The 26,391-nt window shown below is 46.6% G+C and overlaps 1 protein-coding gene across 5 annotated transcripts in view; it reads left to right on the forward strand.

Moving 5' to 3' along the window:
• The window catches only part of MYOM1 (myomesin 1), a 736,755-nt gene that overhangs the window by 51,176 nt on the left and 659,188 nt on the right, over window positions 1-26,391 (forward strand). The gene's annotated exons all lie outside the window — the stretch shown is intronic.

A 26,391-nucleotide genomic window follows, 5' to 3' on the forward strand; every position in this document is an offset into this window, starting at 1 on the left:
TTGTAGATAACTTTTGTGAAGATTATGTTCAGTGTATTTTATTGTGACGAAAATCCAAGAACAGAAGTGAAATATTAACATCTTTTTGTGAAATTTGTAATAAAGCTTGAAACATTGAGAGAACATATTTGAACCAGTTGTTGTTGAATGATTGCACAGATTGATGCTGTGGTGGCGATGAGTGATGTTGTGGTGGCGACGAGTGATGCTGTGGCGTTCATTAATTGCTTGCAAACTAATGAGGATCAGCTGAAAACAGAAGCACTATTTAAACAAAGACACAACTTTTTTCCCCCATGTAGAGTTATTATATTGGGGGCTGCTTACCTTACACGCGTCCTGGGGAAGTTCACAGGTCCTTCCTTTTGCTCCTCCCCTAGTCCATGGCCAAGCAGCAGCCTCAAAGTGAAGAAGGCGGGTGTTGAGCAGGAGCACTGGCTGCAACCGGAGTTGAGGTAGCGCCTCTGTGTGCTGCAGCCTGCAGAGGCAGAGGTTGTGAGGGCTGCCCAATTATTGAAAAAGACCCCCAAAAAACCGCAAACAGTATAAAGATGACACTGCGTCCAGTGAAGAAAAAAATAAGCTCTCACGTCATAGTTCGGCCGAAAGTCTTATCAGAAACACTTTAAGTTCCTCACACGTGTCCCTACACTAGTCACTTTCGTCAGAGGGACCCCCACCATTGTGTCTGGAGTATTCATCCCACACAATACTAAACCCGTGAAGAAAATAAATAAACGCATCTGTGCTTTGAACGATTAGCTGAAAAAAAAAGCTCCAGAGAAATGGCGATGCCATAGCATCTCGAGACACGCGTGGAAAGAACCTAGCCTATGTGCATTTGTCATCATTAAGTGCTTTTATGAGGCTATTCGGGTTAGAAATGGGAAATACATTGAGTGTTCCCTCGTCAATAAGGAGTTAGACTCTGGTTAATGTGAATAGGGAAGCTTTGTAAATAGACTGCTTACTCCTACATATTAGCAACATGTGAAGATTAGGGGGCGTTTTCTTCCTGAAAAGCACATGTGGAGAGCATCATTAGTGTATTCATTATGAAAACATCAGCTGGGAAGAGCCGGACGGTAGAAGCCTCTCCTGCTTTGGGTAGAAGTCTGCCATGCTTCTCGCCCTCTTGGAGCTGCGTTGGACACCCCTGGGTCGAGTGCAACACAGGAGCCCCCAGCAGGGGGGGCAGGGAAGAGCCGGAGGGTAGGAGCCTCTCCTGCTTTGGGTAGAAGTCTGCCATGCTTCTCGCCCTCTTGGAGCTGCATTGGACACCCCTGGGTCGAGTGCAACACAGGAGCTCCCAGCAGGGGGGGCAGGGAAGAGCCGGAGGGTAGGAGCCTCTCCTGCTTTAGGTAGAAGTCTGCCATGCTTCTCGCCCTCTTGGAGCTGCGCTGGACACCCCTGGGGCGAGTGCAACACAGGAGCTCCCAGCAGGGAGGGGCAGGGAAGTGCGGAGGGTAGGAGCCTCTCCTGCTTTGGGTAGAAGTCTGCCATGCTTCTCGCCCTCTTGGAGCTGCGCTGGACACCCCTGGGTCGAGTGCAACACAGGAGCTCCCAGCAGGGAGAGGCAGGGAAGTGCCGGAGGGTAGGAGCCTCTCCTGCTTTGGGTAGAAGTCTGCCATGCTTCTCGCCCTCTTGAAGCTGCGTTGGACACCCCTGGGTCGAGTGCAACACAGGAGCTGTCAGCAGGGGTGTGGGGGGGCAGGGAAGTGCCGGAGGGTAGGAGCCTCTCCTGCTTTGGGTAGAAGTCTGCCATGCTGCTCGCCCTCTTAGAGCTGCGTTGGACACCCCTGGGTCGAGTGCAACACAGGAGCTCCCAGCGGGGGGGGGCAGGTAAGAGCCGGATGGTAGGAGCCTCTCTGCTTTGGGTAGAAGTCTGCCATGCTTCTCGCCCTCTTGGAGCTGCGTTGGACACCCCTGGGTCGAGTGCAACACAAAAGCTCTCAGCGGGGGGGGGGGCAGGGAAGTGCCGGAGGGTAGGAGCCTCTACGCTTTGAGTAGAAGTCTGCCATGCTTCTCGCCCTCTTGGAGCTGCGTGGACACCCCTGGGTCGAGTGCAACACAGGAGCTCTCAGCAGGGGGTGGGGGGCAGGGAAGTGCCGGAGGGTAGGAGCCTCTCCTGCTTTGGGTAGAAGTCTGCCATGCTTCACGCCCTCTTGGAGCTGTGTTGGACACCCCTGGGTCGAGTGCAACACAGGAGCTCTCAGCAGGGGCGGAGGGGGGGGGCAGGGAAGTGCCGGAGGGTAGGAGCCTCTCCTGCTTTGGGTAGAAGTCTGCCATGCTTCTCGCCCTCTTGGAGCTGCGTTGGACACCCCTGGGTCGAGTGCAACACAGGATCTCCCAGCAGGGGGTGGGGGGGCAGGTAAGAGCGGAGGGTAGGAGCCTCTCCTGCTTTGGGTAGAAGTCTGCCATGCTTCTCGCCCTCTTGGAGCTGTGTTGGACACCCCTGGGTCGAGTGCAACACAGGAGCTCTCAGCAGGGGCGGGGGGGGGCAGGGAAGTGCCGGAGGGTAGGAGCCTCTCCTGCTTTGGGTAGAAGTCTGCCATGCTTCTCGCCCTCTTGGAGCTGCGTTGGACACCCCTGGGTCGAGTGCAACACAGGAGCTCTCAGCAGGCGGTGGGGGGCAGGGAAGTGCCGGAGGGCAGGAGCCTCTCCTGCTTTCGGTAGAAGTCTGCCCGCCCCAGGCGCTCTGCCCTGGCCCTGCTGGCTGCACCCTCGGGTGGAGGGGTGGAAGGAACCCCACAGTTGGCTGCGAATAGAAAGAAACCATCTTATCACCGATGTTGCCATCCTGGGGTGGGCGCTCCTTCCTGGGACAAGCTTGTACACGCGTCCCTCATGGCCTCGGGTCCAAAGAGCCGAGGCTGGGAGAAGCTTCCACGGTGAGTTTTCAAGAATGACCTAGATGTGAACCGAGGCGAGCTGGGGCCTCTTATGTCGCCCTCACTCATCAAAACAGAAGCACTTCAACAAAAGCTCCAGAATAGGCCGATACTACGCAGCAGAAAGGCTACAGTTTCAGACTATGAAGTTGGGAAGCCTGGTTCGAGTCTTGGCATCCTGTGGTTCTGAATGACTCACTTCTATCCCGTGCCTAAAAATGAATGTTCCCGGCTTGGGTAATGCGCCTCCATGCCTTCCGCTTCTGTTAGCGCTATATAAAACAGCAGAAGTAACAAGCAGCATGCGTTGCCCGGCTCCTTGCGCATGCGCCTTCATGTTTACATCAGACAACAAGCTAATGACAAATATAGGCGGAGAGTGGGCGGTGCTTCTATTTCATACTCCAATATAGCATGGCTCGCAGAGCAGCACATGCACTGCTCAGGCTCGACCTAATAAATGGATGGATGAATGATTGGAGAGGAACGTGCACAAAGTCATTAACGCCCCAGGCCCCCTTTACACTTGATGAAGTCATAAGCAATTCAAAGCCCACCAGGGTTTTAGAGTTATAGCAGTAAAGCATTAAGACACAGACCTGGGTGAAAAACGGGAGATGTAAAATTACTTCAGTGGAAAGTTACAAACACAAAAAAAGACGCAGGCCTGACTTTGTCAATAAAACATGAAATAGCCACGGAAGACTGTGTTAGCCATGAAGCTCTATGTATAGGTACACACAATTCCTCCACAAAGCTCATACAATTGCACCATGGCCCACGGAATTGTAACAGCCACTGTGAGTCAGAAAGTGTCCCTTCAGCTAGGAGTTTTCCCCATAAGCCATGAAATTGCCCCCACTTACACATATAACGAGTGGGAAACTATAGGGGGAGAAAGGGAGATGGGAGTTAAGAGGAACAAAATAGAGCAAAAACTACAATAAGGCCAGCAAGAGGTGATAAATGTGAGCAAAAGAGGCAAAATAAAATGAACGAATTACCAGACAGACCGTAAGCAACACACACAGACCACATGACTCTATTCCTTTCCTTGGACACAAGAAATGAATGCACACATTAACACAACAACTCGGTGAAAAGAAGCTCAAATATCGAACATCTACACAGAGATTAACCCTGTTTACCCCAAGAACACCTTGAAACAGCACACAGCACCGACAATCCCCACACACACACTGCAGGCATATACATCTCCTAATACACCATACACGATTGAATGGATGCGAACACACCATAACATTCGCTCACAGAAATCACCAAATGCAAAAATACACATTCATGCAGCCACCGTTAAAGGCACATATACACTAATCAAACCCACATTTTCAAATGCGCACACACATGCCACTTAATGCACACAAACGCCATCAAATGCACAAACGCAAATTATGTTACACAAACACGCACACACATACATCAAGTCCACACACTTGTTTGTTATTTTGTCATTGGGATAGAAGCAAAGACGGACCCACAGAGCTGACACACTCATGAAACACTTGCATTTTCACAGTACGTGTCCTTTAGCGAGGACACACAAAACAGCAGCAGAGACAATACGTCCCAACGAAGACCTTAAAAACCGGAAGCTGACAACTTTCCAAGCAGCAGTCGGTATTGTGCACCGCGGGCGCAGCATCCGCAGAGCAGACTCACAATAATAAGCAGTATACATTGATAATTTAACAACGTGTGTGACTGAGTGCAAAAATACAACCGAAGCAGCTTCATGCATTCCCCATGCACTAACTAGTCATGTCTTCTGCTCCGACCTAGCCCTTCCCTCCCTCCCCTTCCGAGCCCCGCTGACCCCTCCATCCCTGCCCTGCCTATGCTCCTCTGCTGTCCTGTCCCGATCGCCTGCTAAAGAAACAAGTACAAAGATAATTTGCGCCTATCTGGTCATTCATTCACTCACAGCACCCAGATCGACCCAGTAATAAACAGCTATTGGCTACGCTGTGAGCATGCTGCAAAGCACTCCATTCAAATACAAATCTAATTGCTGACAGATGAAAAGGCGGTGATAACTTTGCCAAGTCATGTGTAGCTAAGGCGGCTGGGGGCGGGAAAAGATGGGTTGCAAAGGAAAAACAAGGTTAATTGCAGCCCATAAGAGAGTCGCCGAGCGCACGATCACAACGCCGTCCATCTTTCCCTTTCGCGCTCTGGTGACAGGATGTAAACATTTAAGAACAAGCCAGCAACAAAACAAAAAAAAATGCGTGGTGAAAACGAGGCCTGCCACGCAAATAGGATTTCCGGCCGGGAGAAAGGAGCGGCGTGACACGCACCTGAAGGGCGGAGAAACAACGGAGCGGGCTGCGGAGTCTGGACACGGAGGGACAGGACGAGAGGAGCCGGTGAGGGGGGGCATCGAGGGACAAGAGGGGCGGGTGAGTTTGCCTGTATGTGTGTGTCTGTGTGCCTGCTTGTGTGTGTGTGTGTGTGTGTGTGTGTGTGCGCGTGCCTGCCTGCCTGCCTGCGCGCGTGTGTGAGTGTGTGTGCCTGTGCCTGCGTGCATTCACCAACGCGAAAGCGTGCGCGTTCACGAGGTCAAATCTCCAGCAGGAGAAGCTCGTGACAGTCTGCTGTCCACAGTCTCCCAAAAGTGATCACATAAGTTGTCGAGACCTAAACAGCAAAGCTTTCGCTTTGATTTCGTCTAGGCTCGACCTAAAAATAAGCTTGAGTTCATCCGCATAGTTATATACAGAGACCTTCAACTGTTGGAGAGCAAAAATGAGGGGGGCAATATACAAATTAAATAAAAGAGGGGAAAGGGAAGAGCCCTAGGGGACCCCGCATTGGACTGCTCGGAAGTCCGCCGAAAAGTCACCCAAGCGCACAGCTTGTGTGCGTTCTCGCAGGAAGGAGGACAGCCAGACCAAGGCCGAACCTCCAATCCCCGCCGCTTTGACACTGGAAAGTAAGATGGCGTGGTCAACCGTGTCAAAGGCGGCGGAGAGATCTAGGAGGACCAGGGCCTGGGGATGGTTGGTGTCCATGCCCTCTCTAAGATTGTCGAGGACCGATAAGACTACTGACTCCGCGGAGTGTGCAGGACGGAACCCAGCCTGATAGGGAGCCAGTACCCTATTCTCCTCCACATAGGTGCTAAGCGTTCTGGTCACATGGCGCTTCAATACCTTCGCCAAAAAAGACAAAAGTGAGCTGGGACGATAGTTGACAAGAACTAAGGGGTCAGCGCCAGGTTTTTTAAGAATGGGCAAGATGGTAGCCGATTTAAGGGGAGGAATGACGATGCCCTGTGACAGTGAGCTATTGAGGAAAGTGAGAGGGGGCAGCACGCAGGCTGAGTAGATCTGTTTAAGGATGTGTGCCGGACAAGAGTCTAGGGGGGAACCTGATTTCACCATGGGCAGGAGGGCAAGGAAGGATTCTTTGGTGAGGGGTGGAATAGAGTCGAGGCGTGCTACGACTGAGGGACACTGGGGCTCGATAAAAGACGAAGGGGGGGATGTTAGCTTTAATATTGGAGATTTTATCTATAAAAAAAAGAATTGAGGGAGTCGCATAAGTGCTGGGAAGGAGAGGGTTTAAGGGAAGTCCGGTCTGAGTAGGCGAGATAGTGCACAATGGAGAAGATTTCTCTGGGCTGATTTTCTGCAGTTAGAATTTTAGAGGAGAAATAAGCATTCTTGGTCGCCAAGATAGATTTTTTGTACAGGGTCAGAAGGGTGATGTACTGGGTTTTAAGGTTCGGGCAATAGTCTCGCCTCCAGGTCCGTATCGCGCGGCGGACCTTGAGTTTTAGAGCCTTCAGTTCTTCATTAAACCAACGGTTTGCGTCGTTGGTGCGCCTGGATGACACCCGCCTTAAGGGAGCAGCCTATTCGAAGCCATGAGTTGATGGAGTCGGCTTGCGCAGAAGACGACAGCCCGTTGAGATCCGGGCTGGATGCGGAGAGTGTGGCGGACAACGAGGCCACATCCACGTGGTTCCAGGAGCGCGCCCAGATGTTTTTGGGAAGAGGAGACTTGAGGGCTGTGCCGAGGAATAGGGAGAATGATATTAGGAAGTGGTCGGACCAAGTGCAAGGGGAAATAGACTGAGAAGTTACTGGGCAGTTAAGGAACCAGATCTGATCTAGGATGTGGCCCTGGATATGGGTAGGGGAGTGCACAAGGGGGGGTGAAGTTGAGGGAGTGGAGGGTCTCTGAGAACTCCTTTGAAGTAGAACATTCGGCCGGGTCTGAGGGCCAAAAGTTAAAATCACCTAGGACCAATATGGAAGAGTTATTTACCGCTAGGGTGGCCACCAGATCTTGGAAACTAGGAAGAAAGAGTTGAGAAGGTGAGGGGGGGCGGTACATAAGAAGGCAGGTAAGCGGGGTACTAAAGGAAGGTGAGTGAGCTACTAAGAAGTCTGATGAACCGTCTGAAGGTACTTAACTTTTTTTTGGTTCTTTGGTCAGCTATACTTTATTTTAGGTTCTCTCTCTGTCACATTGTTTCTCCACTTCTAGGAATGCTGGTCTCCACACATGCTGTCCCTGCGATGTCCTGCTCCTCCCCACACTTTTCATTCAGTTTGTGGGCAGGATGTTGTCTCCAGTATCCTCACTTTGGACCTGGGAGAAATTCTTACAGTTGAGTCCTAATGTCCTCCTCCCAACATGACACTGATGTGACAAAGGTTTCACTTTGCCTTATGCTTTATTATATCCTTCCCCAATGCCTTCACATGGTCTTAAACCTTTCAGTCCTGCTTATTTAAGGCCAATTGTTTACTCTTTCCTCTCAACGTCACTCACCAACCACTTGAGTGATTTTTCACTCTTCGTGTCCTTCGTTTGAGCCCTCTTCCTCTCTCTTCCTGCTGGAAAAAGGAACCTGTTGTCACCAGCAAGCCTCTATTCCCAAAGGACAACTGTTGATCCTTAAAAACACTGGAGCATAAATACCTTCCCTAAATTGCACCAAGCAAAGAAGCAAAAATAATAAGCCTAACTTTCTCCAAAGAGGATAGGCATACGAGGGGGTGGTTCTCTCTGCAAGATAATTTGGAAAAATTGGGACAAACACATCATTTTAGAGCACAATTTTCACTTACTTCTGCACATCTTCTTAAATAGGTTCTGAAAAGACACTCTGGAAGCATTCCAATGCTTTCATGGAGTGGCAAGCAAGTTTGATCCTCTGCAGGGGTGTTGGAGGTTCACCACCCTAAAAGAAAACAATCTGAAAATGCTGACAATATTGTGCATTTTCCATGCACATTTTCCTTAAAAAGGTCTACAAAACTGTAGGTAATATAATCAGAGCAGAAATTGCAAATAAATTTGACCATTCCCATTTCAGAGTATGTTTATGCATGAGCGGTAACTGTGCCGCTGTTTGGTGGACTCTCTGCTCCAAGAGACACTGCACCAGGAGGTAGATTCGAGAAGTTGTAAGTGTGATCTCCACATAAGATTGGTTTAGTTTGCCAGGATTAATATCCGTTTCTTTCAGCTCGTAATATGAGGGACAGAGACAATTCTGTTTGCAGCAAGGTTTCTTTATTTTTATTCAAACGACAAGGACAGCCGACACGTGTTTCGCCCCCTCTTGGCGATTTGCGCCGGGGCTTTCTCAAGGCTGTTGAAGAGGGATAAGAGAAAGTTTTAAAATGATGTGGTCTAAAAGCAGTTGACCCCAAGAGAAACCCGAAAAACACCAAGTGTGTGAGAATGATTAGATTAATTCTATAATACCAAGACGCCTGAAGAAACGATATCTGTGCTTAGAGAATGTTGGTGCCTAAGTACAATGCAGTGATCAGGAAAATCCCAAAGGACCGTGAAGCAAGATCGAAAAAAAATTTGTGGATGAGTTAGTAGTACTAATTTACAGATAGACAGCAAGAATTGGGTGAGCGTGAACGACAGTGTGAAGAGGGAATATCACTCTGTTCAATTGGTCAAAGCAAAAGAGCCCCCAAAGTGTTAAAGCACAGAAAAATAAAGGAGAAGTGATAAGCAGTGTAAACAATAAGATGCAGTCATAGTACCTAAATGGGTTAAGTCACATCCAAGGTTCTTGTTTCATGATTTGTACATTGTCCATATAAAAATATAGTTCTTCAATAAAAAAACATTTCCTGTCAATTTAAACAGAACAATTCATAAGTGCAATAAAATTGACATCCAGTCATGTATGTAACATATTGAATAAGACATAATGTCAGGCAGATTCGTGCTATGTGAGGTCAAAAGAAGTTAAAAAGAAACAGATTTCAGACCAAGATGCCCGGGTTAATGCTAGCAAAAATTAGTCTAGCCCATTGACAATAATGTCTAGCAATTGTATATTGTACTGTTTCCACGGAAACCCAACCATCCAAGCGATCATATGGCATCAAATGCTACAAACATCTGGTTGTTCTTGATATCTTACATTTGAAATGGGGTATCTGTGTTACAGAAACCTATGTTTGCCTCCCCTCAGCAGCATTTGGTTAGTTGTGTATCAGAACGACTCATGTAAATAAATATTTGCATAGTCTATACTTCTTATTTGTACATAATTTTTTCATACATTTAACACATTTTCTCGCATTCTGTGACATAATTGGAACCATATGTACTCAAAATTACTTAGCAGCTAGGTTGCTTCTGCATGGTAGTGTTAGTGTGGGACAGGAGTAGTGATGACTAACAGATCTTACAACCGGGCATATATCAAGATGGTCCGGAGAGGCCCAATCGCCCCACATGATCCGCCCGTTAATAGATATTACGTGACTGAACTGGCTGACATGCCGTCGGGTGTATTAGTATGAAAACACCGAAAAAGTCACTACACGGGGGCCGTTTGTGGAGGTGATATCAAACGAGCTAACAGGCGAGCCCCAGCATGCATGGTCTGCTGGAGTGGCGCAGGGTTAGGGAAAAGACAGGTTACAAACGTTTCTATTAGAAGCGGGGATGGAGAGTCACCCGTGTTAAGCACGAGGTTACGGAGAGCAGTTCAGCGCATTGTTAAAAATAGCGAATCCAACTTACTTTTCAGGCTAATGCCTCCGTTCCTAAGATCTTCCCGGCATGGTGATCCCTGCGTCAGGTCCTTCCGCATCTCGCAAGACGCGGGATCCGGTAGTTAAAGGGAGCGACCCGGAAGTAGAGCTATTTACTACGCGAGTTGGTTATATGTAATAGGCTTTAAACGGGAGTGTTTGTTGATAGTTTTAATTCCATGTGATTATTGATCGGGTATGCGAAATGGTTTTTGCCAATTATGAAAAATATTTCGAATGCAGCAAAAAGTTTTTTTAACCTGGTACAAGAGGTCAGAAAGGTGCGTTAATCTGCACTGTAAAGCGGACGCCATTTGTAAATGGTAAACAAACCGACCAAACAGTATTCTAAGTTTAGGGCAGGTTTTCCGATCTGTTTCATTTAGGATACTTATTGGTAGTTTATTGGTAGTTTATTAACGTATTTGGGCATACAGGCTTGGATGGTTGGGTTTCCGTGGAAACAGTACAATATACAATTGCTAGACATTATTGTCAATGGGCTAGACTAATTTTTGCTAGCATTAACCCGGGCATCTTGGTCTGAAATCTGTTTCTTTTTAACTTCTTTTGACCTCACATAGCACGAATCTGCCTGACATAATGTCTTATTCAATATGTTACATACATGACTGGATGTCAATTTTATTGCACTTATGAATTGTTCTGTTTAAATTGACAGGAAATGTTTTTTTATTGAAGAACTATATTTTTATATGGTCAATGTACAAATCATGAAACAAGAACCTTGGATGTGACTTAACCCATTTAGGTACTATGACTGCATCTTATTGTTTACACTGCTTATCACTTCTCCTTTATTTTTCTGTGCTTTAACACTTTGGGGGCTCTTTTGCTTTGACCAATTGAACAGAGTGATATTCCCTCTTCACACTGTCGTTCACGCTCACCCAATTCTTGCTGTCTATCTGTAAATTAGTACTACTAACTCATCCACGAATTTTTTTTCGATCTTGCTTCACGGTCCTTTGGGATTTTCCTGATCACTGCATTGTACTTAGGCACCAACATTCTCTAAGCACAGATATCGTTTCTTCAGGCGTCTTGGTATTAAAGAATTAATCTAATCATTCTCACACACTTGGTGTTTTTCGGGTTTCTCTTGGGGTCAACTGCTTTTAGACCACATCATTTTAAAACTTTCTCTTATCCCTCTTCAACAGCCTTGAGAAAGCCCCGGCGCAAATCGCCAAGAGGGGGCGAAACACGTGTCGGCTGTCCTTGTCGTTTGAATAAAAATAAAGAAACCTTGCTGCAAACAGAATTGTCTCTGTCCCTCATATTACGAGCTGAAAGAAACGGATATTAATCCTGGCAAACTAAACCAATCTTATGTGGAGATCACACTTACAACTTCTCGAATCTGTTTCCCCAAACCTGAAGCCCAAGAGGTCCAGAGCTTCGAGTGTGTCTCCATCCACCAACTAACCACACTTATTTAAGTGTTGTCTAAAGCCTTGAAATCCTTGGGCCTTTGCTACCTTATCCACACTGCACCAGGAGGTGCACGCACCGGTGAAGAGTGGGAGGAAACCTCCTGCGCTACTTTCTCTCTTGATGATTCTCCGGCTGTGTAGGACTTGCTGTGCCGCTGTTTGAGGGACTCTCTGCCTCGGGAGACTTCATGCCAGGTGATGCATGCACCTGTGGAGAGGAACCCCACTATGCTACTTAGACGCTCTTCATTCTCCCACTGTGCGGGATGCGCCTGGGAAGCCCGGGACAAGGGTTGGCCTGTCCTGTGCCCGTCATCGACTAGAAGAGGCTGGGCTGGGTCACTTCACTTACATCCACCATAAGGTATTGTTATATCTCTTAACCCGCCTATGGGTTTGCATAAGACAGTTATTTACCATCATTGCGCTAATATGGGGAAATGAAAATCCACTGTGACCCCCCCCCCCCCCCCCCCCCCCTCCTGTACCCGTGCAGGGAACTACTCTGGATTGTTTTCTTCAGTGGGCGGTTGGGGTGATTAGTAAAGAGAGTGAGTTGGTAGAGGAACGTTTGTCTCTCTCCTCTCCCCCAGGCGCTCTGCCTTCTGTTGACGTTGACTTGCCTTTGTGTTTGCTGTAAGCAAAGGCAAGTACCTCTAGCACTGCTGGAGTCAGTGTCCCTGCAGGTGAGCCTGATGGGCATTTGGAGGGGAGTGAAATCCATCATCAATCTCATTCTAAGGGCATCAAGACAGGAGGCCAAGCGGGGAAGAGGAAGAGAATTGAGAGAGGGTGTCAATTTAAAAAGAGAGTGCCCCGGCCCAACGACTCAACTGGCGTCCCAACTGATAGACCCGGCCCCAGAGCAAGGAGGGTTGGGGATGGAGCCCCTGAGAAAGTAGAGGCCCTGTGTGATCATGTTATGGCTTCCATGACGGGCCTATTGAACCAGATTTTTGCCCCGCTAGAGACGATTGAGAAAGAGCTGGTGAAATTGAATCTTACTTTTGAGGCGGAACATCACACCCTCGGTCCAACTGGTCCCTCCTCAAAAGACCCCCTCCCACTGCCTAACTCTTCGCAAGTGCCAGGAGAGTGTAGCGTGGTAAGCAAAGATCTGCAACATCAAAGGCCAGGGGCCAGGATAAAGCCTACGGTAAGAGAGATTAGACTTCAGGGCTGTTTAGTGGGAAACAGGAAACCCCGTAGAGCAACATAAGGGGCACTCTGAACTAATGAGACATAGTCCTGTTAATTTCTACCCTCAGCTCCTTCCTGAGTGCACATCTTATATTTTTGTTTTGAAAGATGTGCCGGTTTTAGCACCACATATGTGAAAAAGCTACCTTGCCTTGAAAAACAAAGTAATCCACTGATTAAGTGGCAAATCTGGGTGGCTGATTGACTACTCCAGGGAGAATTTAATGATTAGAAGAACGCCCTCGACTGGGCCTGGCAAGAAGGAAATTTCTGGGAACTGCCTTATTATTAGCTTTAAGTCACCTAATTTGGTAGAATCTTTGTTGAAATTCTCTTATTCTCCACGTCAGGACTCAAGATCCATCCAAGTACTACCATTGGGATACTTTTTTGACCAAAGGCTTTTCCCTCTATACCTGCACAAGGGAGTTTGTGTCAGTCAGGGAACGCAAAGCAGGGGTTTATTGCTGAAGTCCGGAATTCTTTTGAACTCCTTGCTACTTTAGAAGATCTGGACTGACTTTCTTACAGCCCAGAGAAGTATATGCAGTCTGAAAATGCAACAGGACACAATAGGATGGGGGTCTGTGTGTCTTCGGGGATAGGGGGGCCCTTAGAGGTCAAATTTAGTAAGACCTTAAGGACTTTAATCCCCTCTTGGACAATTCTGTTTGTTCTGGGGCAGAAAGGCGGGGGCTAAGGCTCCTGTTATGGAACACTGTTGGTCTCCAAAATAAGTTGACAAATCCGGATTGGATCTCTGAATTATGCAAAGCAGATATTATATTTGTGTAGGAATCATGGTCCCTAGGTGATTTAAGTGTTGACGTATATTATTCCTTCTGTAGCTAAGCTAACCCATCTAGTTCGAGGTGAGCTAAGGAAGACTATGCTATTTGATTTCTGTTAGACTTATAGGCTTCTCATCTAGAATTATCAGCTGTTCAACCAATTTCCAGTTGATTTTATTGCAGACCTCATTCTCATTTGATGTGATCCGGATAAATCTGTATAACAATGTATTTGTCTCAGGAGTAAAGGAGGAAATTGAGCGTGTGGAGACAGTCCCATAAACCTTTATAAAAGATTATAATAGGGAGACGCTTACAATATGGGCGGGTGATTTCAACATCAAGTTATGTAGTAATAACAAACCTTCACCCTGTGGAGCTAAAGACAAGGTTGAGGCGGGATACTCGGCATTTCCAACACTTGCCAGTGGGGAACTCTACGAATAGGATTATGGTATCTAGGAACCTGGTCTTCGCAAAATAATTTAATGTGGATGGGCACTCAATTGTCCTCACTTATACGGGAGCCCCTGAGGGAAGTGAGATTGACTTCTTTATTTTACCCTTAGATTTGGTGGAAATTATAGTGGGCTGTGAGGTCGATACCTCCTCCATCAGTGATAATAACCCTTTGGTATAGGTCCTTGATTTGCATCTGGGGAGTAATGTAAGGACTCGAGAGTCCTTACCGCTATCTAACTGATGCAACAAAAGCTTAAGAAATAAATGGGAGACATTAAATAAGAGGTCCTTTGTGACAAATTTCGTCAAGGGAAATCTGATTTTTTTCTCTATATTGAACTCGACAGAGGAAAGGCCCAAGTCTATTATAGACGCGATTTGTGCCCTTTGTGAGGTAGTCGACAAAAGACTGAGGTGCAATCATGTTGCTCGAACGGATTTCTTTTTGCCATGCAGCGATTGTCGGGATTTGGCCGGAACTTTGAGTTAAAAGAGTAATGGGAACGCACTAAATTCCTCCAATTCCACGTTCGGAATTAAAAATTCCACCTAGGCTTAGACTTCACGTGTTTTGGGTATCCCCGAAAATAAGCGTAAAGTCCATATTTTGAATCTTGACATTTTTTTGTAATATTTTTGTATCACCATATTTTGGTGGTTGATATTCCTTCACTGAGCAGAAAGGAATGGTTGTAATCAAGTTTTCAGAGGACAAGAAAATAAGTGAAACAGAATAGATGAGTATTCCTGCTCCATATTGAATAGTAAATCCTTAGAAAACAGCACTAGAAGCAATTGCTGTGAGCAAGTTGTATACAGACAGGCTATTTTTGCCTTCTCAAGAAATATGATATAAACTCATTGTGCTCATATTTTGTTCGTTTTGTTGTGAATACAAATACTTATGACAATGTCATAACAAAAGTAATAAAACATAACTCAGAAGTACCCTGCTAGGAAGAAGGTTTTTTTAATCTTAGAGGTGGGTACGCGGAAAGGAGCGCAGTGCGTGTGGTGTGTACAGACTCACTTCAACATGTGTCACTTGGTTTCAGCCAGCTATGGAGATTCTAGAATCTGTCACTCGTCATAGTTAGGAGATAGGACGTCATAATCTGTATACATTCGCTGTTACCAGAAAGCGCCTGATAGAGGCAGTCTGTTCTCGTCCACGCGCAGAGTCGGTGTATGCCCTTTGTTTGCAAAGGGTTGGAAATGTATATTATTTTAGGATTTCCTTCCGAGGAAAGTAGACCACGCGCAGCAGGATTAAGGTGAGAAGGAGTAGTAAAAGGGTGGGGGGAGGAGGGGGGGCGAAACACAGAAGTCTTCTTTGTTCACTGCTTTGAATTAACTCGCATTAATTATGATTTTGACGTTTGGAGGTTGTAGGTGATTTTTAATTGAATATGCACTCAGAATTGATAGTTCTAATGCCTGTTCCCGACACCGGCATAGCGCAGACATTACCATTTCACCAGATCAAGCATTTGCTTCTCTGATTCTCTGTTCTACGCACTTCTACAGTGATTGAATTTCTCTGTTTTATATTTAATTCCCGAATATTTGACTTGCAGGAAACTGTTCCTTTGATCTTACTACATGAATTAGAGTTTTATATCCTGGGTTTTTTGGGCCCACTCCAGTTGCTTTTGCTAAACAAGCGTGTGACAAAGGGGCGGGTCCCAAAGGAGAGGTGCTCTCTACTTGACTGGAGCATTTTCTTTTGCTTTACAGGCACTACTTTTGGCACATAGAGAGATTACGTAAATTGCTACTTAATGCAGAGAAGGTTATCTCTGAGGCAATAGCTTATGAGAGAATGTGATTGCGGAGATTTCATTCAGGTCCTCGGTATTTTCATTGTGTAAAGCACTTTTGGTAATCTGTCTGTTTTTATCCTCTGGGGCTCAGTTAGAGACTGCATATTGTTTTGTCTGCAGCTCACTTTTCTTGCAGCCTTCAGCCCTACTCACTGAGTTTTAGGCAAGGGTGAATTCGCACAGAATTGACCCAAAACAATTTGTGGGATTACACTTAAAAATGTGAGTGCCTTCCAAATATTCATGGGGATGTTAGGGTTGCTACTTCTACCTCACATTTAGCAGTAATACTTAGCCCAGGACCCAGCAGACAATGAAATCTGGTGGAGGTGAGGTCTTTGCAGGAAAGCACACATTTAAAAACAAAGATACACATTTACAAGCCCTTAACACCATCGGAGCGTCACTTTTTCTGACGCTCTGGTGGTGTTGCTCTCAACCCCATATTTACAAGCTGGTGTTAAGCCACTTCAATTCAATTTAACAATTCAGTGTTTAAAAAAAAAAAAAGGCTATGCTCTGCGCAAAAAGCCCTCCTGGTGGCAATGCTGTTTTACCATCTTGCCCTCCCAAGATGTTAATTTTTTGCTGTGGACGACATAATGTATCACTTTTCCACTGTCTGATTGTCCCAGCGCTGGGATGCCTACGGGTAGCTGTGCGCTTTACAAATACTGGATTTATTTTCATAGTGCTCTTTGATATACCAAATGATAAGCTGTACATAAAATCCCAATCATACCCAAGTCCTGTACTGAGGATGTGGATAAGAAGGTATAAAGAAACCACAGTAGTACCATTTTGCAACAATGAAGCGTGTTGATAAAACAGTACATGGAATATCGATTCTCACAGATGTATTGCATTGAAAATTTTGATTGTATTAAAGACAAGGCGGCTAGTATTATGCATAATACTTTTATTCACCACTTCTGAGCAGCACTTTAAAGAACATTAGAATAGAACCTTAACACCAAACAATTGAAAAGAACACTAATGTCCCATAAGATCCGGATGCCCGCCATCTGCTTCCTCTTTTGTTTCTTCTTCTCCAAACTTCCTCTTGAACAAAACGTAACTTCTGTAAACTACCTCTTGTAACCACACAGATCCATAGATGAATCCCATTTTTTTGAAAATAATAAAACAAAACCTTATTTTACCAAAACTCTATTCAATTGCATAACGTCCTCCTTCACCATTCTGTACCCTACTTAAAACATATTCTTAAATAAATATACCACTTAAGAATTCTCATCATAAAACACATCTACCCCTCATCCAAACCCAGAATCAGGGTGGAAGGGAGGGATAATGCTAGCCTTATTGTCTTTAAAAAAAATCATGATTCTCTATGTAATACATCTGTGATAATCAACGTTTTATGGCAAGACTGGAGGCTAGCATTATGCATGTTTAAAACCAACTGAAACTTTTGTTGCAACATGCTCAACAGGTTTGAAATAAAACGTCCTGAAACCCTCAGCATTTGAACAATCAGCAGCTTTAAAGATGTCATATAAACTTCCTCCATTCAAATATGCCTTAATAGCCATCACAACTCTTACAGAATATGCTGTAAAAGCAGTCAAGTTCACACCTGCCTCCTTCATAACTGACCGTACCCATTTAGCAATAGTTGCTGCTGAAATCACCTTCTAAGGCTTAACATAGAAAACCAGCAACTGATGTACACCATCGGCTCTATACTGCAAACCCTGCTCTCGTATTCCTTCAAACACTTGACTGTACAAAGCTTCAGGTGCACATCCAACAAAGGATCAAAGACTGACCTTGACATTGTCTTAGTTCTTCTCCAAATCTTAAACATCACTCCTTGACATTGATAAAACCTAGAACTAACATCCACTGTCTTTACATCTGACACTCTCTTGATTGAAACCGAACATAGCAAACGTGCCAACTTCCATGTTAATTCTCTCAGACACCTATTTGCAGGCTATCCTTCAAACAACCTAAATATCAACTTTACATCCCAAACCAAACAATACTTAGCTTTAGGAGGTCTCTTTAACCAAATACTCTTCATCTGACACCACTGGGCTCTTTCCTAACGATACACCCTAGATTAAGGCATGCCCAGCTGAAATTGCTCACCTATAACAATTAATAGTCTTGTATGACTGTCCTTTCTCAAACAGTTCTGCTAAACAATTTGATACCATCATCACATCAGCCTCCACGGGATACAAATCCCATTCCAGGCACCATATAACCATACTGACCATGCACCCCTATATCTCTTTCGAGTCCCAGGTCCCGACGACTCCTTGAGTAAAGCTGAAGCTGTTCCCGAAAGGCTTGAGAATCTTTCAGAACCCCTGATATCTTCCAAACTAGTTGGTTGAGCGAACCTTCCCCCACCAAAGGATGATCTATCCCTTCCTGTCCAATCAACATTCCACTGTAAGCCCTTATCAAAAATGGCTTCTCCATCACCATCTCCAATATTGAAGGGAACCATGTCTGCGAAATCCAAAATGAAGTCACCAACACTATCCATGTGACCTGTCTCCGTACTTGTATCAACACCCTCCGAATCATTTCAAACGGGGGAAAGCATACCCCCTCCTCTCCATCCAACTCTGAGTGAAAGCATCTACTGCTTAGGCCCCTGGATCCGGTCTTCAACTGAAGTAATCCTCCAACTGAAATGCCAGTCTGGAAGCAAACAGATCTATGTCCAGGGGACTCAAAAGATTATGGGGCAGATTTACAAGAAAGTGACGCATCTGTGAAGATGTGTCACTTTGCCTGCGCCACTTTGAGAAACCCTTCGCCACTATGGATCTACCGTATTACACCATGGGGCAAGGATTGACAGATGCATCAGAAATTCTGACGCATATGTCACGCATTCCTGGAGTCGTGTCGCAAGCAGGACGCAACTCCAGCAATGCAGGGGGAGGCCTATCCGCACTCCATTAGCTTGCTTCAAGCAGGCGTAAGAATTTGACGCAGTGGCGTCCTAGACGTGTCGCAGTGAAATCTTGTAGATTTCACTGCATCACTTCTACAAGGCTTTTTTGCGTTGGAACACCCGCCCTGCATACATTATACCTGACGCAGGTATAATGTGACGCAGGGCTTTACAACGTGACGCATCTCCCTAGATGCGTCACGTTGTAAATGGGCCGCATTTTTACGCTGCTGCGTCACAAAAGTGAGGCAACTGTGGCGCAAAAATGACTCAAGGGGCTTGTAAATCTGCCCCTATGAATATCCTGAAAAATCTCCCTGTCTAGCATCCAGTCGCTGTAATCTATCAAATTTCTTGAATATCAATCAGCTACCGTGTTCTGTTGCCCTTGAAGATATTGAACCTGAAGGACAATTCTCTGTTCCATGCAAAATTCCCAAATATCCTGTGCAATTTCTGTCAATCTTCTTGATCTGCTTACGCCTAACTTTTTAATATATGTGACTGCTGTAATATTGTCCATTTTCATAGGGGCAGAATTCCCTTGGAGCTGAGACCTGAAACTTTGCAAAACTCCAAGCCTTCATTTCCAAATCATATATATGTTCCATCCTGTTCCAAACTCTACCTTTTTCTTGATTCAAACATGTTGCTCCCCAACCAAACTTGACCTCATCTGTTTCCAGCACAAAATCCGGTTTTGTACCAAAAAATACTCGCCCATTCCAGGCTTCCAGAATTTCCAACCACCAAACAAGCTCTCTCCTCGTTTCTTCTGTCATTGGTACACTTTTTCGAATGGCCCTGCTGGGAGTGGAAAAGCAGGCCCTGGAACTACTCAATGAGTCCTTAGATCTGGGCTATTTACCAGAAATGCTGAAAGAAGCAAGGGTCACTCCCCTGTTGAAAAAAACAGGGGCGGATGCGTCAGCCGTAAAAGACTACAGACCCATCTCACAGCTTCCTTTCCTTGCTAAAATATTGGAACAACATGTCCTGAAATCCCTTTCAAAATATCTAGATGATAACCATCTCCTACATTCTAGACAAGCGGGTTTCAGGACACATCATAGCACTGAGCTGGTGATGGTGTCGGTTTTGGATGAGCTTAGATGTAGGGCCGATAACAAACATCCGAGTGCCCTGATTTTATTAGATCTGTCAGCGGCATTCGACACGGTCAGCTATGACATCTTACTGTGCCGGTTGTCGAATCTGGGCATAAAAGGACAAGCACTCCAGTGGCTAAGATCCTTCCTGACCAACCGTACCCAGAGAGTCCAAATGGGGACCAGGTGTCTAGTTTGGGCTCCCTGACCTGTGGAGTCCCCCAGGGTTCTGCGTTGTCTCCACTCCTCTTTAACGTCTATCTGCAGCCCTTGGTGGAGGCGCTCACAGGCAGGGATTGCCAGGTCTTTACCTACGCGGATGACACCCAACTCCTGGTCCACCTTGACCATACCAGCCAGGCTCAAGAATCCATGAGAAATCTTCTCAGTTACACTGTAAACTGGATGGCAGCTAACTCGCTAAAAATTAACCCGGATAAAACTGAGGTGCTTATTGTCCCAGTTCAAAATAGCCCTTGGTGCGAACTGTTCTGGCCCTCGAAGTTAGTTGGGGCACCAACCCCAGTACTAGTAGTAAAGAGCCTGGGTCTGAAGATCGACTCTGAGCTGTTGATGTCTAGCCAGGTATCGACAGTGGTGGGTATATGCATGGGCCTACTCAGGCAACTACGGAAACTTGTCCCTCTCCTCTCCACCTCTGTCCTACAATCAATTGTCAGCTACGGTCATCTCTCGGCGTGACTATGGGAATGCTCTTTATTTAGGCATCCCACAGAAGTTACTACGGAGGCTGCAGGTTGTTCAAAAAGACGCAGCTAGGCAAATTTTAGCCACCCTAGTCAAGTCAAGTCAAGTCAAAAGATTTGTATAGCGCGCTACATACCCCGAGGGTCTCAAGGCGCTTGAAGAAGGGTGGGGAGTTACTTGTCGAATATCCATGTTTTGAGTTGCTTTCTGAATGCTAGGTGGTTCTGAGTAAGGCGGAGGTGAGTGGGAAGTGAGTTCCAAGTTTTAGCTGCTAGGTAGGAGAAGGATCTACCTCCCATGGTGGTTTTGTTGATGCGAGGTACAGTGGCAAGGGCTTGGTTGGAGGATCGTAGCTGGCGGGAGGGGGTGTAGAAGGATAGTCGTGTGTTGAGGCATTCGGGTCCGATTTCGTAGAGTGCTTTGTGTGCGTGGGTTAGGAGCCGGAAAGTGATCCTCTTGTTGACGGGGAGCCAGTGGAGGTTTTTCAGGTGATCAGAGATGTGTTCTTTACGCGGGATGTCTAATATGAGCCTGGCTGAGGCGTTCTGGATGCGTTGTAGTTTTTTCTGGAGTTTTGCGGTGGTGCCGGCGTAGAGGGTGTTTCCGTAGTCCAGTCGGCTCGTGACCAGAGCGTGGGTGACTGTTTTTCTAGTTTCGGTAGGGATCCAGCGAAATGTTTTTTTGAGCATGCGAAGAATGTTGAAGCAAGATGAAGAAACGGCGTTGACTTGTCTGTTCATCGAGAGTGAGGAATCCAGGATGACGCCCAGGTTCCGTGCGTGGTCCGTCGGGATGGGTGCTTTTCCAAGGGCCTCTGGCCACCAAGAGTCGTCCCAGGCGGAGGGGGAGGTACCTAAGACGAGGACTTCTGTTTTGTCTGAGTTCAGTTTCAGACGGCTGTGCTTCATCCATTCGGCTACTTCTTTCATTCCTTCGTGTAGGTTGGTTTTGGCCGTGTTAGGGTCTCTGGTGAGTGATAGGATCAGTTGAGTGTCGTCGGCGTAGGAGATGATGTTGAGGTTATGTTGGCGTGTGATGGCCGCGAGGGGGCTCATGTACACGTTGAAGAGGGTGGGACTGAGTGAGGACCCTTGAGGTACGCCACAGATGACTTCAGTAGCCTCTGACTTGAATGGTGGAAGGCGGACTCTCTGGGTTCTTCCGGAGAGGAACGAGGTGATCCATTCCAGTGCTTTTCCTTGGATTCCGATGTTTTTGAGGCGCTGTAGAAGGGTGCTATGGCAGACTGTGTCGAAGGCTGCGGAGAGGTCGAGGAGGATGAGGGCGACTGTGTCTCCATTGTCCAGTAGAGTTCGAATGTCGTCTGTTGCTGCGATGAGGGCGGTTTCGGTGCTGTGCTTGGCTCGGAAGCCAGACTGTGAGGAGTCGAGGGATTTGTTGGTTTTGAGGAATGCGGCGAGCTGGTTGTTGACAGCTTTCTCGATGACTTTGGCCGGGAAAGGAAGGAGTGAGATAGGGCGATAGTTTTTGAGTTCGGTGGGGTCAGCTGTGGGTTTCTTCAGGAGGGCGCTGAGTTCGGCATGTTTCCAGCTTTCCGGGAAGGTTGCGGAGTTGAGGGAGCAGTTGATGACGTCCCGGAGGTGCGGTGCAATAATGGAGTCTGCTTTGTTAAAGATGTGGTGAGGGCAAGGGTCAGTGGGGGATCCTGAGTGGATAGAGTTCATCAGACGGATGGTGTCCTCAGTGGAGATTGGCTTCCAGTCATTGAGGATGTTCAGGAGGTGTGGGGGTCCTGCAGGGGATTGGGTGGGTTGGTCTCCGGGTTGGTTGTCGAAGCTGTTGTGGATGTCTGCAATTTTGTTGTGGAAGAATGAGGCTAGGGAGTCGCAGAGGGCTTGAGAGGGGGTGATGTTGTTGGAGTTGGCTGAGGGGTTGGTAAATTCCTTGACGATGTTGAATAATTCCTTGCTGTTGTGGGCGTTGTTATCTAGACGGTCCTTGAAGGCTGTTTTCTTGGCATTTCGGATTAGTTGGTGGTGTATGCGGGTGGCGTTTTTGAAGGCGCCCTTGGTGCTGGTGGTTGGGTCTTTTTTCCAGGCCTTCTCGAGGGAGCGACAGAGTTTCTTGGATTTCTTAAGGTCATCGTTGAACCAGGAGGCCTTCTTGCTGCCTAGTTTGATTTGTCGTTTTTTTAGTGGTGCTAGGATGTCGGCGCTGTTGGATAACCATTGGGTGAGGTTGGTGGCTGCTTAGTTTGAGGAGTGGGCGGGGGGCTTTTGAGGAAGCGATGAGGAGATCTGGTCGATGGTGATTTTGTTCCAGTTTCTTTGCAGAGTGGGTTGGGGGTGGTTGTTGGATGTGGGCTTGTTGTAGGTGAAGTGAACGCAGCTGTGGTCAGTCCAAAGGAGAGCTGTGGTGTGGCTGAAGGAAACATGCTTGCTGGAGGTGAAGATAGGGTCGAGTGTGTGACCTGCGATGTGGGTGGGGGTAGTGACAAGTTGTTTAAGTCCGAGGTTTGCGAGGTTGTCCAAAAGGGTGGTGGTGTTGCGGTCGTTGTTCTTTTCAAGGTGAAAGTTGAGGTCTCCCAGAAGGATGTAGTCCTCGGAGGGGAGCGCGTGTGGAGTGATAAAGTCGGTGATGTCTTCACTAAATTGTGCGCGGGGTCCTGGTGGCCTGTAAAGGAGGGTGCCTCTGAGTGTGGTCTTGGGGTAGATGTGGATCTGGAAGTGAAGGTGTTCAGAGTTGGCAAGATTGACGTCTGAGCTGGTTGAGATGCGGATGGATTTCTTATGGACGATAGCGATGCCTCCTCCTGTGTGGCCGGTACGGTCCTTGCGAATGATCTTATAGCCTTCCGGGATGGCAATGGTGATGTCTGGGGCTGAAGAGGCATTCATCCATGTTTCTGTTAGGAAGGCGACGTCCGGAGAGATGGTGTCGAGTAGATTCCAGAGGTCAATGGCGTGTCTGTGGACCGAGCGGGTGTTGAGCAGGATGCATTGTAGGTGGTTGGGATCGGATATCTGTTGGGAGTTCGTAGATGAGGAGTTGTTCTTGGTGCCGTCGAACTTGCAGGAGTAGCAGGAAAAGGGTCCATGAGTGTGTCCAGGAGCGGCTTGGACGCAGTTGAGGGAGCGGCCGGGGTTGAGGGCTAGGAGGGTGGTGGCATCGTAAGTAATGCGGGAGGGATGGACTTTACGAGGACCAGGGGCTCTGGCGCTGGGCGCGGTCCAGGCGCGGACGGGCGTAGACGGGCTTACCTTTGGCGCACCTTCGGCGCGAATTGGGCGCGAACGCTGCGCGTAAACGCTGCACGCGGAAACAGCTGTCATATATGGATAGTGGAGGGGGAGGGCGAAGGCGGCTCAGCGGGGAGGCGGGGCGGGTTCACTATGAGCACAACAACAAACAAAATGGCAGCAAAGCGCTGGGGGATAACGCGCAAGCACAGACAAAGTTACACTGGCAGATAATAATGAAAATGAAAACAGAGCTAAAGCGGCGATTTTAAATGAAGCAGAGCAAAAAGCGGCAAGCGAGGCAGATTGCAGGCAATAATAACGAGGAAGCGCTGCACAACGATACCAGACACTGGGGAGCGACCACTCGGCTCGAGAGCTAAGAGCGAGTCACAGCGCTTAGAGGTAATGGAGCGCTGGAAGTAGTCTGTGGGAGGGCGGCATAAATTGCACTGGCTGCCTATAGAACAGCGGGTCCACTTTAAGAGCCTGTGCATAGCCCACAAGGCCATGCACGGAGATGCGCCAAAATATATAAAAGACAGAGTACAAAAGTACGTGCCGGGAGGGGCTCTGCGTTCTTCAGAGACCTGCAGATTAGCCTCTTCTAGATACAACCTTAAGACCAAAGGGGGCAGAGCGTTTTCGATTCTCCTGACACGGATCTGGAATGACTTACCAGAGTCCTTACGTAGGGAACCAGCCTTGCTCCCCTTTAGAAAGCTGCTAAAAACACATCTGTTCAGAGCAACACTGACATCTGTTTAGCCCGTCGCCCTGCAGTCTTGCAGTGCCCTGCTTCTTCTCTTAAGCGCTTAGAGACCAGTGGTAATTTGCGCTACATAAAAAATAAAATAACATAAGATAACAACAATCTCCATAAAATAAACCAACTGCCAGACCCGAAGTCTTAAATTGTTGCAAAGCTCTGTAATGCAAAGGCCCAGGAAACACAGCTTGTATCGAGGAAGATAAAAGACCTATAACCCTTGCTAACTCGCTCAAACGCGCCATCTGTTTCCTCAAATTTCTGGTAACAACAAATACCCTTTGACTGTATCCACTACAAATCCTAAAATAGATTTATCTACATTTATCAGAAACCCCAAAGATTGCAACAGCTCTTTGATAGTCTCTAATTGTGACCTCAACACTGTCACATCCCGATTCATAATTAGTAGATAGTATGAATAAACAATCATCCAAATTCCTCTTTCTCTCAAAAAACCAACAACTGATCTCATTACTTTTGTAAAAACACCATGGGGCTGAAGACTACCCGAATGGAAGGCAAACAAACTAATAGACATGTCATTCCCACATGAATTGGAGATATCTCTGACTGTTTTCGGACATTGGTATTGTAAAATATGCATCTTTCAGATCCAACTTCACTAACCAATCTAAATCCTTTAAAACATTTCTCAATAGATGAATGCCCTCCATCTTGAAATGCCTGTAAATCACATAATAGTTTAGGTCCCTTAAATGGATCACTGGTCTCCATCCCTTGTCTTTCTTTTCTTCAAGAAATAAGATACTCATGAAACCTACTTGGTCTTCTCTTACTTCCACAGTTGCCCCTTGCGAAGCATACTCTCTATTTCTTCCTTCAGTATGTTTTTTTGTTGTTTGTTAAACCTCAACTCTCTTGGTTCCTGTATTTGCACTGGCTCTGAATTGAACTCTATTTCGTAAACTGCTACAGCCTCCAACACCCAAGGGTCGTTTGTCATCACCTTTCATTCTTTCACAAATATTTTTAATGTGCCTTCCCTCCCACCTTTCCTTGGATAAAACCAGTACAAATCCTCATATTCGTACCTACCTGATGTGTGTCCTTGTCCTCTTGCACCTCTAGCTCTGCCTCCCCTTCCTCTTTGAGGGAACAATCCGGGAGATTCCCCTCTCCTCCCAGCCCTACCAAAAAAAAAAAATATTTACTTCACTAAAAACTTTCCTTGTATTGAGCTGTGCTTCATCTAAAGGAGTAAAAGTATGTACGTACGTTCCCCAAGGGCTTGATTAAGAACTCACCAATGAGCAACCCTTTAGGATCTTCAGTTGCTTCCTTTCGTGCAAAGTTTCCATGTTTAGGATTTATTCTAAACACTATTGCCTTTCGCTTTTCGGCAATCAGCCTGACATTTGCATTCCCTAAGAAGCAAATGGCTCCAGCCTCTCAACAAATTAATATCCAAATCTGTACCCTTAAGGTACACTTCTTCAACCATGTTGAACATTCTTGCAAGAGGACCGAAGGCATCCAACAGCTTGCCCTCAAATTGCTTTAATGACTCCTCTAGACCCTTTCTAGGGCCCCTTCCTAACTTGAACATGTAAGTAATTAAATCTGGTTCCAGATTCAAAGTCAATGAATCCTTTTCTCCAATCATTGGATGCAAACATTCTGCTCTCATAAGATTAAGCTCACCCTTCTCCAGTGGTCTCCTTAACCAATGCCTAATATAATCTCACACATGATTCATAGGCCACCAATCAGATAGCCATGGGTGACGTACATCTTTAGGGTCAAATACATTTTAACCAAAAGGTCAACTACCATTTTCTTTCCCCTCAACTTGCTATTCTCACTTCCAATATCATCCTCCAAATCGTCTTTATAATCTAAATCTAAAATATATTCATCCAAATCAATTTAATCTGCAGGGTAATCCTGCCCGTCCTTGCTGTTGCCATGAACACCCAATATCTGTGAGCCACTTGGGACTCCATTTCCTTCAGCACTGTATTCCAAATGCT

The sequence above is a fragment of the Lissotriton vulgaris genome, chromosome 4_1 (genome assembly GCF_964263255.1).
Source record: "Lissotriton vulgaris chromosome 4_1, aLisVul1.2, whole genome shotgun sequence".
Classification (NCBI taxonomy): domain Eukaryota; kingdom Metazoa; phylum Chordata; class Amphibia; order Caudata; family Salamandridae; genus Lissotriton; species Lissotriton vulgaris.